This window comes from Chiloscyllium punctatum, chromosome 16 (genome assembly GCF_047496795.1).
Source record: "Chiloscyllium punctatum isolate Juve2018m chromosome 16, sChiPun1.3, whole genome shotgun sequence".
NCBI classification, from domain to species: Eukaryota; Metazoa; Chordata; class Chondrichthyes; order Orectolobiformes; family Hemiscylliidae; genus Chiloscyllium; species Chiloscyllium punctatum.
In genome coordinates this window covers 31384308-31396918 of record NC_092754.1, presented here as the reverse complement: position 1 = coordinate 31396918, position 12611 = coordinate 31384308, and the positions used below count along the sequence as shown (strand labels likewise).

Genomic DNA, 12611 nt, shown 5'->3' with positions numbered 1-12611 from the left:
ATCGAGTCCACACTAACCCTCTGAAGAGCATCGCACCTAGACTCATCCCATCCCTGTAATGCAGCATTTGCTATAGCTAATGCACATCCCTGGATACTATGATCAATTTAGCATGGCTGGCACATCTTTGGACTGTGAGATGAAACCAGAGCATCCGGAGGAACTCCACGGAAACACAGGGAGAATTTTCAAACTCCACACAGTCACCTGAGGGTAGGATTGAGCCTGATCCTTGGTGCTGTGAGGCAGCAGTGTTAACAACTGAGACACTGCTGCCACAAGTACAAGTCTGAAACAAAAACAGAAAATGCTGGAGAAACTCAGCAGTGCTGGCAGCATCAAAGAAAAATAGGTTAAAGGTTTCCAGTACAGTCCTTTGTCAGAATTGTCCAAGTCTGTTTATACACTGATGCAAGTGACTCTGCTGGAAGGAAATTTGTGAATGGAACTACAATCTGTGATATTATTAACAAACAGTCGCACTTCTGACCTTACAATGACAAGTGCAACATAAATGCAAGCTCTGTCTCTCTCTTCCTCTTTACTGTGACTCCATTCCCTGTGTCGGTGATTGCTGGTGCACCGGTGTGTGAAAAGTGCATATTTACTTGGATCAGGCCTACTGATATGAGATCAAACTTTTATAGAGGCTGCAGTTTGATGTCATTCTAAAAAGTTATTCTAATTTACTGTTGGCCTTCCCTCTACGAATTGAGGGAGGTTCACTTTTTATCCATTGCTGGTAGACTGATGTTGCTAGAGATTGTCAAAGCAGAGTTGGAGATCAGTCCATTTTACAGCAGTTTCAAGTATTAAAGAAGCATGTGCACTTTAAGTCCCGCACAAGGAAATCTTTTAACAGTATGTCTGGTCTGGGAGAGCTCACTGCAACAGTTCTTTCACCTGAAGAAAAGAACTAATTGAGGAAAAAAAATATATATATTTTATTACTATCAGTTCAGAATTTGAATGCATGGCTGAACATTGGTGGAGATTAGATAAAGATTTAAGATTTGCAGTAAAAGGACAGGCTATTGAAACCTTTTTGCACCCAGCATGGGATCACAAGAACATTAAATTTCAAGGGGAACAACAATTTATTTTGAATGAGAAAGGGTGCTGACTTGTTGGCAAGTGGACTTTGGGCTGTTGAGGTTTTGCTATGGTCGATGTACAAGCAAGTTATTCTCAGATTTTTGTGGGAATTTGACTCTGATTGACCCAGGTGGTCCCACAGGGAATGGCCAAAGGATACTATTACTGTATGGGAATATGTGTGGCTTATAGCAAGCACAGGTGAGTCTGACTAATCACCTTGTGTTGGTTGTTAGTGTGATTCTTAGCTCATTTGGGATTGGCCTCCCAGTCGTTCCTGTCCTCTATCTCGGAGGTCCTAGATGACGGAACACGAGAGAGGCTGGACCAGCCGCTATCTCTGGATGAACTGACCAAGGCCCTCAAGTCCTTCGAAAAGAATAAAACTCCCGGAAGCGACGGCTTACCGGTCGAGGTTTATTCCGCTCTTTGGGACTTGATCGGCCAGGACCTGCTGGAGGTGTATGTCAGTATGCTTCGGGCAGGTACCATGAGTGAATCCATGAGGAAAGGCATCATCACCCTCGTCTACAAGCAGAAGGGGGAGAGGGAGGAAATTAGAAATTGGAGACCGATCTCACTGTTAAATGCAGACTACAAAATCTTGTCAAAGGTCATCGCCAACCGGGTCAGGTCTGCTCTGGGATCGGTGATCCACCCGGACCAAACCTGTGCTGTACCGGGCAGGAAGATCTCTGAGAGTCTCGCGCTCCTCAGGGATACGATCGCCTACGTGCAGGACAGGGGGGTGGACACCTGCCTCATCAGCCTGGACCAGGAGAAAGCCTTTGACAGGATATCGCATACATATATGAGGGATGTCCTCTCCAAAATGGGCTTTGGGGAGGGAATCGGAAATTGGATCAGACTGCTCTACACCAACATTGTCAGTGCAGTCTCAATCAATGGGTGGGAATCAGATAGCTTCCCTGTAAGATCTGGAGTCAGGCAGGGATGCCCCCTCTCACCCGCCTTGTTTGTGTGTTGCATAGAGCCATTTGCCGAATCCATCAGGAAGGATGCGAGCCTGAGAGGGGTGACTATTCCTGGCAGCGGGGGCCTGCAGGTTAAGGCCTCCCTGTACATGGATGACGTCGCTGTTTTCTGCTCGGATCCGCTGTCCGTGCACAGACTCGTGTGCATCTGCGACCAGTTCGAACGGGCCTCGGGGCCCAAGGTAAACCGAGGCAAGAGCGAGGCCATGCTCTTCGGGAACTGGGCCGACCAATCCTCTATCCCCTTCACCGTCAGGACTGACCACCTGAAGGTGCTGGGTATTTGGTTCGGGGGGGCTGGGGCGTGCGCCAAGACCTGGGAGGAGCGGATCAGGAAGATGAGACAGAAACTAGGCAGATGGGGGCAACGGTCGCTCTCCATCGCGGGAAAAAACCTGGTCATCAGGTGTGAGGTCCTCTCAGTATTGCTATATGTGGCACAGGTCTGGCCTATCCCCAGGACCTGTGCCGCCGCAGTCACCCGGGCCATCTTCCAATTCATTTGGAGATCAAAGATGGACCGGGTCCGAAGAGACTCTATGTACAAAGACCGGTGCAATGGGGGAAAAAACACGCCCAATGCCACCCTCACCCTGATGGCCACCTTTGTGTGTGGCTGCATCAAGCTGTGCGTGGATCCCCGGTACGCAAACACCAAGTGTCACTACGTACTGAGGTTCTACCTGTCCCCGGTGTTGCGAAGGATGGGCCTGGCCTCGCTGCCGCGGAACGCTCCGAGTAGTTGGACCGTTCCGTATCACCTGTCCTTCGTGGAGAAATTTATGAGGAAAAACACCTTTGACCACAAGTCCATCAGGAAGTGGTCAGCACGTAGCGTCCTTGAGACCCTTCGGGAAAAGGAGAGGGCGGATCCTGTCGAGCGGTTCCCTGAGCAGACTGTCAAAGCCATTTGGCAGAATGCCTCATCGCCAGAACTTTCCAACAAGCACCAAGACGTGGCTTGGCTGGTGGTGAGAAGGGCTCTGCCTGTGAGATCCTTTATGCACGCCCGGACTCTCTGCCGCACCGCACGCTGCCCTCGAAGTGGCTGCGGGGGGGACGAGACTGTCACACACCTCCTTCTGGAATGTGCCTATGCAGAGGAAGTCTGGAGAGGAATGCAGTGGTGCTTGTCGAGGTTCGTCCCGAGCAGCGCCGTGACGCGGGACTCCGTGCTCTACGGCCTGTTCCCCGGGACTCACACCGAGACGAACATTAACTGCGCCTGGAGGATCATCAACTCGGTGAAGGACGCTCTCTGGGCGGTCCGAAACCTGTTGATCTTCCAGCTGAAGGAGTTGACCCCGACCGAGTGTTGCAGACTGGCACATTCCAAGGTCCAAGACTACGTGTTGAGGGACGCGCTGAAGCTTGGGGCAGCTGCCGCCAAGGCGCGGTGGGGAAAGACCACCGTGTAAGATCGGCCTGCCTAAAGAAGAACAGGGGGCCAATGCGGACGTTTTTTTGGGCTCTGCTGATGCCTCAGCCAAATATATCTATATGTACAAGATTCAAAAATGCACAGGATTGTAAATGCGAATGACAAGGATAAAGTCGAATCTGTGTTTGTAAATATGGACATATGTATGGCATGATCAAATGTACAGACCATCAAATCATTTATGAATAAAGTATATTTTTGAAATAAAAAAAAAAATTTGGGATTGTTATGTAAGAGTTGCCCAACCGTAGAATCACATCCACTATTGGATCCTACACCCTGAGTTTTACAAGCATGGACTGGCAAAGTAGGATCTGTCTAATGCAAGCAGCTAAAGGGATGTACTGTTTGATCCAATCAAGATTAGAGTAGTGCTGGAAAAGCACAGCAGGTCAGGCAGCATCCGAGGAGCAGGAAAATCGACATAGGATTCCTGATGAAGGGCTTTTGCCCATAACATCAATTTTCCTGCTCCTTTGATGCTGCCTGACCTGCTGTGCCTTTCCAGTACCACTCTAATCTTTGACTCTGATGTCCAGCATCTGCAGTCCTCACTTTCACCTGTTTGATACAATTCACTAGTCATTGGCAGTACAGCCTGCATTCTTGGCAGTACACAGCACTAAAATTTGTACATCACATTACCTATTTTTGTGGTTCTTTAAAGATAAGTAAAGACAATAAATCTTAATTGTACTGCTTCCAAGGCAACCTAATACTCCACCTTGGAATCTTTTATACATAATTGAGGTTTCCTTTTTTTTCCTCCTGAGACATCTCTTAAAAGACAAGTTTCACATTCCCAAAACATTGTTTCTCTATTAATATCATTTCTAATTAGCATTGACTTCAATGTTAGTGATTAGGTATCGAAGATAAAATGCTGATTTGAATATGCTCCTACTCTTTGCAACTTGTGCAGCCTTGCACTGTAGAGCCTGTGATTTCACCTAGATTCCTCAATTTAAAAATAAAGGTTATTACTTCATCAAAAATGAGCAATGTTGTTGATGAACACTTTAATGTGGCTATCCTCAAATGGATCTGTCTCTCATTGAAAGACTGTCTGGCTACGAAGAATCATTGGTTCTTAATAACTGATTAATCCGTTTCAGGAAGATCAAAGATCCGAACAAAAAAACGCTTCCACTATTGGTTTGGGCTCCTTAAATGCATTTTCCTCAATTGAAATTAATCAAACATGATACGTATAATTCATTCAACAATGAAGCCTTGAGATGATTTGACAACTTGATTTAAGTATGCCAACAATTATTCTTATAGAAGATAGAATCCCTAGAATGTGGAAACAGGCCCTTTTGGCCCAAGAAGTCCACGCCAACCCTTCAAAGAGTAACCCACCTAAACTAAATCCCCTATCCTATTACTCTATACTTATCCCTGACTAAGACACCTAACCTACAAATCCCTGAACACAATGGGCAATTTAGCATGACTAATTCACCTAACCTGCACATCTTTGGATTGTGGGAGGAAAACAGGGCACCCGGAAGAAACCAAGAATATGTAAACTCCACACAGACACGTTGCCCAAGGTTGGAGTTGAACCCAGGTCCCTGGTGCTGTGAGGCAGCAGTGCTAACCACTGAGCCGCCGTGTCACCCATAGCAGGATAATTATTGGGTGTTCCTTCTGCGATGATGCTGTGGTTTTAAGAGATGTGTTTTCTTCTTATTTCTTTTAGAGAGAGATTAGGGGACAGGTGCTAAGCAGTCTGAGACTATAAACAACTTATGAGACTATGGGTTTTTATTTTTAAAAGTTGGAACAATAAAAGCAACCTGGATGGGTGTGGCCAGCTCTTACAGATCAGGATTTCAAGTTTTAGATTTAGATTTACGCAATTACTGTTCTGGGCTTGGAGAAGTGGAAGCCATTTTTCCCTTTCTCCATTACAATTGAAAGCTGGGCGTTCTCTTCCTCAGCTGATGGATTACATGAGACAAAATCTATTTTTCTGAATTTGCGTTTTTGCTAAGGGGTGTGTTTATGAGATGTTACTATATCAGTACAGTTAATTAGTAATAGTTACTGTTTGTTTCTATTATTCTGTTACTTTTTAAAATAAAGTTAAGTTATTCTAAGTTCTTTCTTTTGTTGTATTTTAACATCGTGTTTGAATTAATTGTGTTTTACTTAACATCCAAGTGGTTTGACCAATCACATTGCACCTGGAATGTACCACTTCATATTTGCCTTTGAAATAAGAAAAAGTTAAGGTCTAGGCTACCTTAAACTATTTTGAGGGGGGGGGGGGTCTGGTCTGGTTCATAACTCTTAATTGAAGATAAACTGCTTTCCATATTCTGTTTTGCACAAAGATACTTTAGATATATAGTGACTTTGATGAAGACATTTCCAGACTAAACGTGATTTTCAAAGAACCAGAAACAAAATGGGGGCAGTGGATATTGTTTGGTTCCTGATGTGCAATGCCTCAGGTTGGAGAAAAGGTGTTCAAATTTCTAAAGGTAACTCAGCAGAAAGAATGACACTTGTGCAATACCAGAATGTTGTTGAAAGTAGGTGAATATTCAGACAAAATAAGTGCATGAGAAACTGCAGGAGCTTTGCTCACTGTCTCCCATGGAGCATTAAGCACATCATCAGACATTAAATAGTTTGAAAATAATTTCTCCATTGGCATTTACTGGATTTGAATCACTTAAGACCAACCACATTATTCTTTACATTAAGTCTAGGAAAAATCTACTTGTGGTTAGTATCTAGTCACTCTTACAGAATCTGTAGATAAGAATAACGTAGCTGAAATACACTGCTGTAGTCAAGAGGCTTACCCATACTTATTTATAAATTGTCTCCATTAGTAGAATTTCATAAAATTCACGGATGCTGCAAATCAGAGATTGCTGGAAAGGCCGCATCTCTGGAGAGAAATCAGAGTTAATGTTTCAGGTTGAGTGACCCTTCCTTAGAACTTAGATGCTTCAGTCCAAACAGTACGTGCCAAACATAATCCCAAACTAAACCAGCCCCACCTGCCTTCAGTTGACCCAAAACCCTCATAATTGTTCCTATTTGTGTATTAATGCAAATATCTTTTAAACATTGTAATTATATCCTTATCCATCACTTCGTCAGGAAGTTTATTCCACATGCAAAATATCCTCTCTATAAACAATTTGTCCCTATGTTTTTTTTAAATCTCTCTCTCCTCTCACCTTAAAAAAATGTGCCCACTGGTCCTCAAATCCCCCATCTGACGGGAAAAAACAATCACCATTAACTCCATCTATATCCCTCATTAATTTATAAACTTCTATAAGTCACCTCTCAACCTTCTACGCTCCAGTGAAAAAAGTCCCAGCCTATCCAGCCTTTTTTTATAACTCAAACCTTTCATATCCAGCAATATCCTGGTAAATCTCTTCTGAATGCTCTCCAGCTTAATAATATCCTTCCTATCACTGGGTGACCAGAACTGGACATAGTATTCCAGAAGAGGCCTCAGCAATGTCCTGTCAACATCAACATGACTTCCCAACTCCTGTCCTCACTTGGTTAACATGAGAAATTTCTTGAACCTATATGAATCTTTGTAATTGTTATGCCTCACTGGAGTAGCATTCAGGAAATCAAACCCTGCTATTCCGAGAGTTGTCACAAAACTTAAAGTACATAGAATTTCCCAATTTACCTGTCTTTTAGACCCAGATTGACAGAAATCATGAACCAGGTTTCTGTTCTTATTAATTGCAAGTTAACTACAGCTTAACAATCATGAAGTATCGGCATGTAACTCCACTGTTTAAAACTCTAATCCCCTTGAGAAAAAAAAGTGGGTATTATGAACAGAGGGAAAGCTGAGAAAGTGGTTCAGTGGTTTCTGTTGACAGATCTGCTGAGATGGGTGTGCTGACTAGAATGCTGCTTCTCCGTTATCCTTCTCTGAATCCTTCCACTGCCATGCAAGATTCATAGAGTGGCTGGTTCACTCAAAAAATGTCTCTGACTAATCAATTAAAAGTTACAGCTTACAGCAACTGCTGAAGAAAAGATAAATTGGTTTTCTTCTGACTCAAAGTAACTTTTACTGCGGAGAACAGGGAGAGCTCCTGAGCTGGGAGAGGTCTCGAGGCTTTTATAAGCCCGTAAGAACTAAAAACAGGAGTAGGCCATTCACTCTTCAGCCTGCTCGGCCATTCAATAAGATCGTGGTGATTCAACATTCCTTATGACTATTTTCAAAGCATGTAGTAATCCTGCAGTAAGCCCTAGTTGTGCTGGGCCTAGGAGTGCTGCTTAGAGGGGTGCTGCCTTTTCAGTGTGCTGTTAAGCTGATCTACTGGCTTCTTGCTTGGGTGAATATAAGATAAACTATTGTTTAGATCAGAATGGTGCTGGAAAAGCACAGCAGGTCAGGCAGCATCCGAGGAGCAGGAAAATCGACGTTTCAGATAAAAGCCCTTCATCAGGAATAGAGGCTCTGATGAAGGGTTTTTGCTCAAAACATCAGTTTTCCTGCACCTCGGATGCTGCCTGACCTGCTGTGCTTTTCCAGCACCACTCTGATCTAAACTCTGGTTTCCAGTATCTGCAGTCCTCATTTTTGCCTATAAGATAAACTATTCTCTACTCAAGTAACAGGAAGTGTTCCCTGCATCCAGGCCAATGTTCTTCCATGTACCAGCTTTACCAAAGAATGGATTAGCTGATCATTCACTAGCTTTCTGAATGCACTTACTCTATTTAGGGTTAGCTGCTGGACTTTCCAACTTGAAAAAGGGACTGAACTTCAAAACTTCTCCATTAACCTATGTTACTGCAAGTTGAAATGCTCACTGCAGGGTCTCCGAGAAACTGAAGCTGAATGGAAGACAAAATGAAAGAATATTTGAGCCGAAAAAGCAGGAAGAGGTGCCACAAATACATTCCTGACACAGTTAGAAGGTTGTATTTGCAGGCTGTCACGTTGGACTGACCCACAAAATCTCTTCAGAGACTGTCCCGAAACTAGTCACTGTCTCACCTGTCAGCCTGGTAGGTGTGGCTGTGGGAGTAGCTGTCCTGTCTGTTTGTTTTAGGGCAGTCTCAAAGCTGTTGATTGAGGATTGGCCTGTTGCTATGGATTAAAACTAGGATTAGAACCATTCCTTATTGTTCCCATGAAACAAAGTGGTCTTTTCTGCTCAGACTTGTTTACATAGAGACCAAACTTTACTGTAAAACAATCAGGATAATAGAAGATAATCACGAGTAACAATAGTAGAACAATCCTTCAGGGCAGGGTAGTGGTTGGTACATAAGATGTAAATATTTTCTGGAGATATTAAAATTTCTGGGGATTAATTTGCAGAGTGCAAATTAAACCATTACTGTGTAATTTGACAGGTCAGCAGAGCTTGACAAATGCTCCAGTGTAAACAGAAAAGCCACATTAGGGGTTGACAGGTTGTTGGACAGTTTTGGTTCAAGGCTGGAGTTACATAATCAAATAAACACCACTGAGTGTCCATAAACAAGTAGGCCCTTCTTCATTTCCCCCAAAAATATTAAAAACCAACTGCATTAACACAGATTTCAAAGTTGTTGCTCACTGTGTTTTAAGTGTTCTCTATATTTCAATAGAAAAGAGCTAACTGTGTCTAACTGTTCACACCTCATTCAGGTGCACAGGAACAAGCAAAGTAAATAGCAATTTATTTTAGTGATTGAGACAAGGTCAGCCAGGTGGATCTCATAGAATTGGAGTTCTCTGATTTGGGGCTGTTAACTTGGTACATTCAGGGTGCCCTGGCTGTCAGATATAAACAGGAAGGTCGGCCTGGGGGAGGTTGGTCAGTACGTGGGATGGTCGGAGACCGGAAGGCTGATGACTGGCCTGCACGAAGGCTAGCCAGGGACTGTCTGATCAGTATGTGGTGCGGACGGGTGTCAGGTGTCTTTTTATCGCTACATTGGGTGTATGTTCTATGCACTGTTTTCTGATTTGATTGCACTGTCTAGTCTCTGTTTGTTACCGTTATCTTTGTGATGAATGGAAGTGGGATTTGAGGTTTGTTCTCATCTCCCTCAACGGTGGGGTTTGGGGTTTGGCTTTGCTGCCCTTTCCCCTGTATATAGTGGGGTTTTTTTGTGAACTGCTGCTTTCTGTTTATTAATAACTGTATTTTGTACTATTTAATAAAATTTTAAAAAAAAACCACGAGTGTCAGAGGTTCTGTTTGTGCTGAGGGCTGGCTCTGAGGAAACCAGGCCAGTGACCAGCACCATACACATGTAAATAAAGGGTAACTTGGTGATTGGGATACTGGCCTCGGTGGAGTTATTTCGCTTTCTAAGGTACAATAAATTTTAAGTACTTCATCAATCGCTTGTTAGAAATCTAGTCAAAGGTAGCTATGGCATCACCTATCCTGATGTTCTGTGCACAGCTCCAGCTTATGCCAATAAATCTTTCATAAATACATATCAAACCAATCCTGGGAATGATTTGAGAAAGCAACTAGACATGTTGGATATCTTGCCCAATAAAACAAAGATTGTCCCCATTTTCCTAACAAGTCTCTCCATATAGCCCTCTCTCACCCCAGTTACAGAAGCCTGGTTTATGTATGTTGAAATTGGGCCTGCTTTCTCATGACAGGGTCTATTGTTTGTTGCTAAACATCCATCTGGTGAAGGAAGAAATGGGAACTGATCTGTCTTTGACATGGATTTACTCACAATATAATGTACAACATCTGCACAGCCTTCACTTCCTTTCATAGACCAGCCTGTTCCTAAGTTCCTGACATAAAAGAATCCTTCAACCTGCTCAGTCACCCCTCCAGAGCAGGTGGGAGTGAGCCAATACCCTCTGGCCCAGAATCAGGTACATGCAACTGTCCTGTAAGACCCTACATTTTTGTTTCTTCTATATCTGCCCTGATCATTCGCCAATAAGTATCAGTTTCTCTTAATCACATCTAGACCATGCACATGGACAGATTTAATTGAGCCAGCACTTGCAACACTGGCATTTTGGAAACCTCAGGTTGAGGTTCCTTTATTTGGGGCTTGAAGATTTAACCTCGAACGACAATCTCCTGTTTGTGCTGGGACAGTTTTATATAGATCCTCTAAATAACATGGAGTCTCCTTCATGAGATTTTAAAGGCTTTACGTTTGACTGCACAGAAATGTTCTTGATCATTTTCATTCCTTCAGGAAGAGGGCTAGTTTAGACAAGACCTGATCCATTGTGAACAAAAAAAACGACAGAACTGCAGATGCTGTAAATTAGATTCCCTAAAGTGTGGAAACAGGCCCTTCGGCCCAACCAGTCCACACCAACCCTCTGAAGAGTAACCCCCCAGACCCATTTCCCTCTGACTAATGTACCTAACATTATGGTGAATTTAACATGGCCAATTCACCTGACCTGCACGTGTTTGGACTGTGGGAGGAAACCGGAGCACCCGGAGGAAACCCACACAGACATGGAGAGAATGTGCAAACTCCACACAGACAGTTGCCCGAGGCTGGAATTGAACCTGGGACTCTGGTGCTGTGAGGCAGCAGTGCTAACCACTGTCAGAAACAAAAATTGAAATTGCCAGAAAAGCTCAGCAGGCCTGACAGAATTTGTGGAGAGAAATCAAGAGTTAACATTTCAGATCAAGTGACCCTTCCTCAGATCTGTGTTGATAGTGCATTCTAAAGTGTTTCTCCTCATAAAAGCCTCTCCTTGTTGATGTTTGACCAGTGTCTGGAGATACAACAGAATGAGTGATTCATTCGTCTGGTAGCTAAAATTTATCTAAGTCCTTATGTGGTAGCACTGGCAAGGTCGGAAAATACTCAGTGGTGTAGTTCATCATGGCTGCATAGCATAGACCTTCAGAGATACTCTCCATGCCTGAGGTTGTTGGCCTGTAGTCTGAGTGACACTTGTGTTTGAGGTCTTTGTTAAACGAACAAACAAACTTGGCCTGTTGCCCATCATTACTCTTGAAGCACTAATTCTTTGGCACTTCCAAACCTGTTTGACGGAATTGGGGATTTTTAAACTTTATAAGTCACCTGATAGATCTGGAAACCTGATAGATCTAGATTCTCAAGTATCCTTGTCTCCTAGGAAACTGGCCAATTAGCACTGTTTCTGACAGGCCATTGAGAATAATTCCAGGTCGTGGAGATCAGGTCAGTGTTTGCTCAATACACAGGTTTGGATTTAGTTTGAGGGCTGGGGTTGGTTCAGGTGGGATAAACAATGACTGTGGTACTTGGGGTGCAACCTATGTGAGCCCTCTGCTGTTGTGTCAACTACTTCCTGAACAGGGATCAGGAATGAGGCTCAGATTTTATAGAACATCTCCTGTTTTAATCTTGAAGAGTGCATGATTTTCTGAGACTGGACTCAATCCATTGCCCAACATTCACCTCTTTCAGTGCCCTAATGAACCATTTCCTGTGCAACACTTGATTCACTCCTCCAACATTTCTGAACCCTGTTCTTAACCTTCCCAGCATCAACACAAGCACAGAAGATGCTACCACAACCCTTTCATTTTTTTTCGCAGGAATAGAAAATCAGAAAATTACTTAAATGTAGAGAGAGTGTAGATACTGTGGTATTGAGGGATTTGGGTGTGCCTGTAGATAAATTACAAAAGGTTAGTATGTAGGTACAGTCTGTGATTAAGAAGCCAAGAGAGGTGTTGGCCTTTATTGCAAGGTGGATGACGTAACAATGTAGGAATGTTTTGCTACAACTATTCAAGGCATTGCTGAGGCCACACCTAAAGTATTGTGCTCCTTACTTAAAGAGAGATGAACTTGTACTCTGAGAAGTTCATCACACAGCTGATTATACTCTTCGGAGTATAGTATATCTCATTCAATATGTGCAGTTAGGAGAGGTCCTTGAGATGGTGAGAGGACGCTGCCCTTTGTGGGAAATCTCGAACTAGGGGCACAGTTTCAAAATTAAGAGGTTTACATTTAAGACTGAGATGAGGAGAAATTTCTTCTCAGAGGGCCGTTAGTCTTTGGAATTCTTTTCCGTAGAGGACAGTGGAGGCTGGGTTATTAAATATGTTAACAGCGGAGTTAAA

The 12611-nt window shown here is 43.4% G+C and overlaps 1 protein-coding gene across 2 annotated transcripts in view; it reads left to right on the top strand.

The window, feature by feature from the left end:
• Positions 1-12611, top strand: part of LOC140487128 (rho guanine nucleotide exchange factor 10-like protein) — a 205014-nt gene that overhangs the window by 73942 nt on the left and 118461 nt on the right. The window lies entirely within an intron of this gene.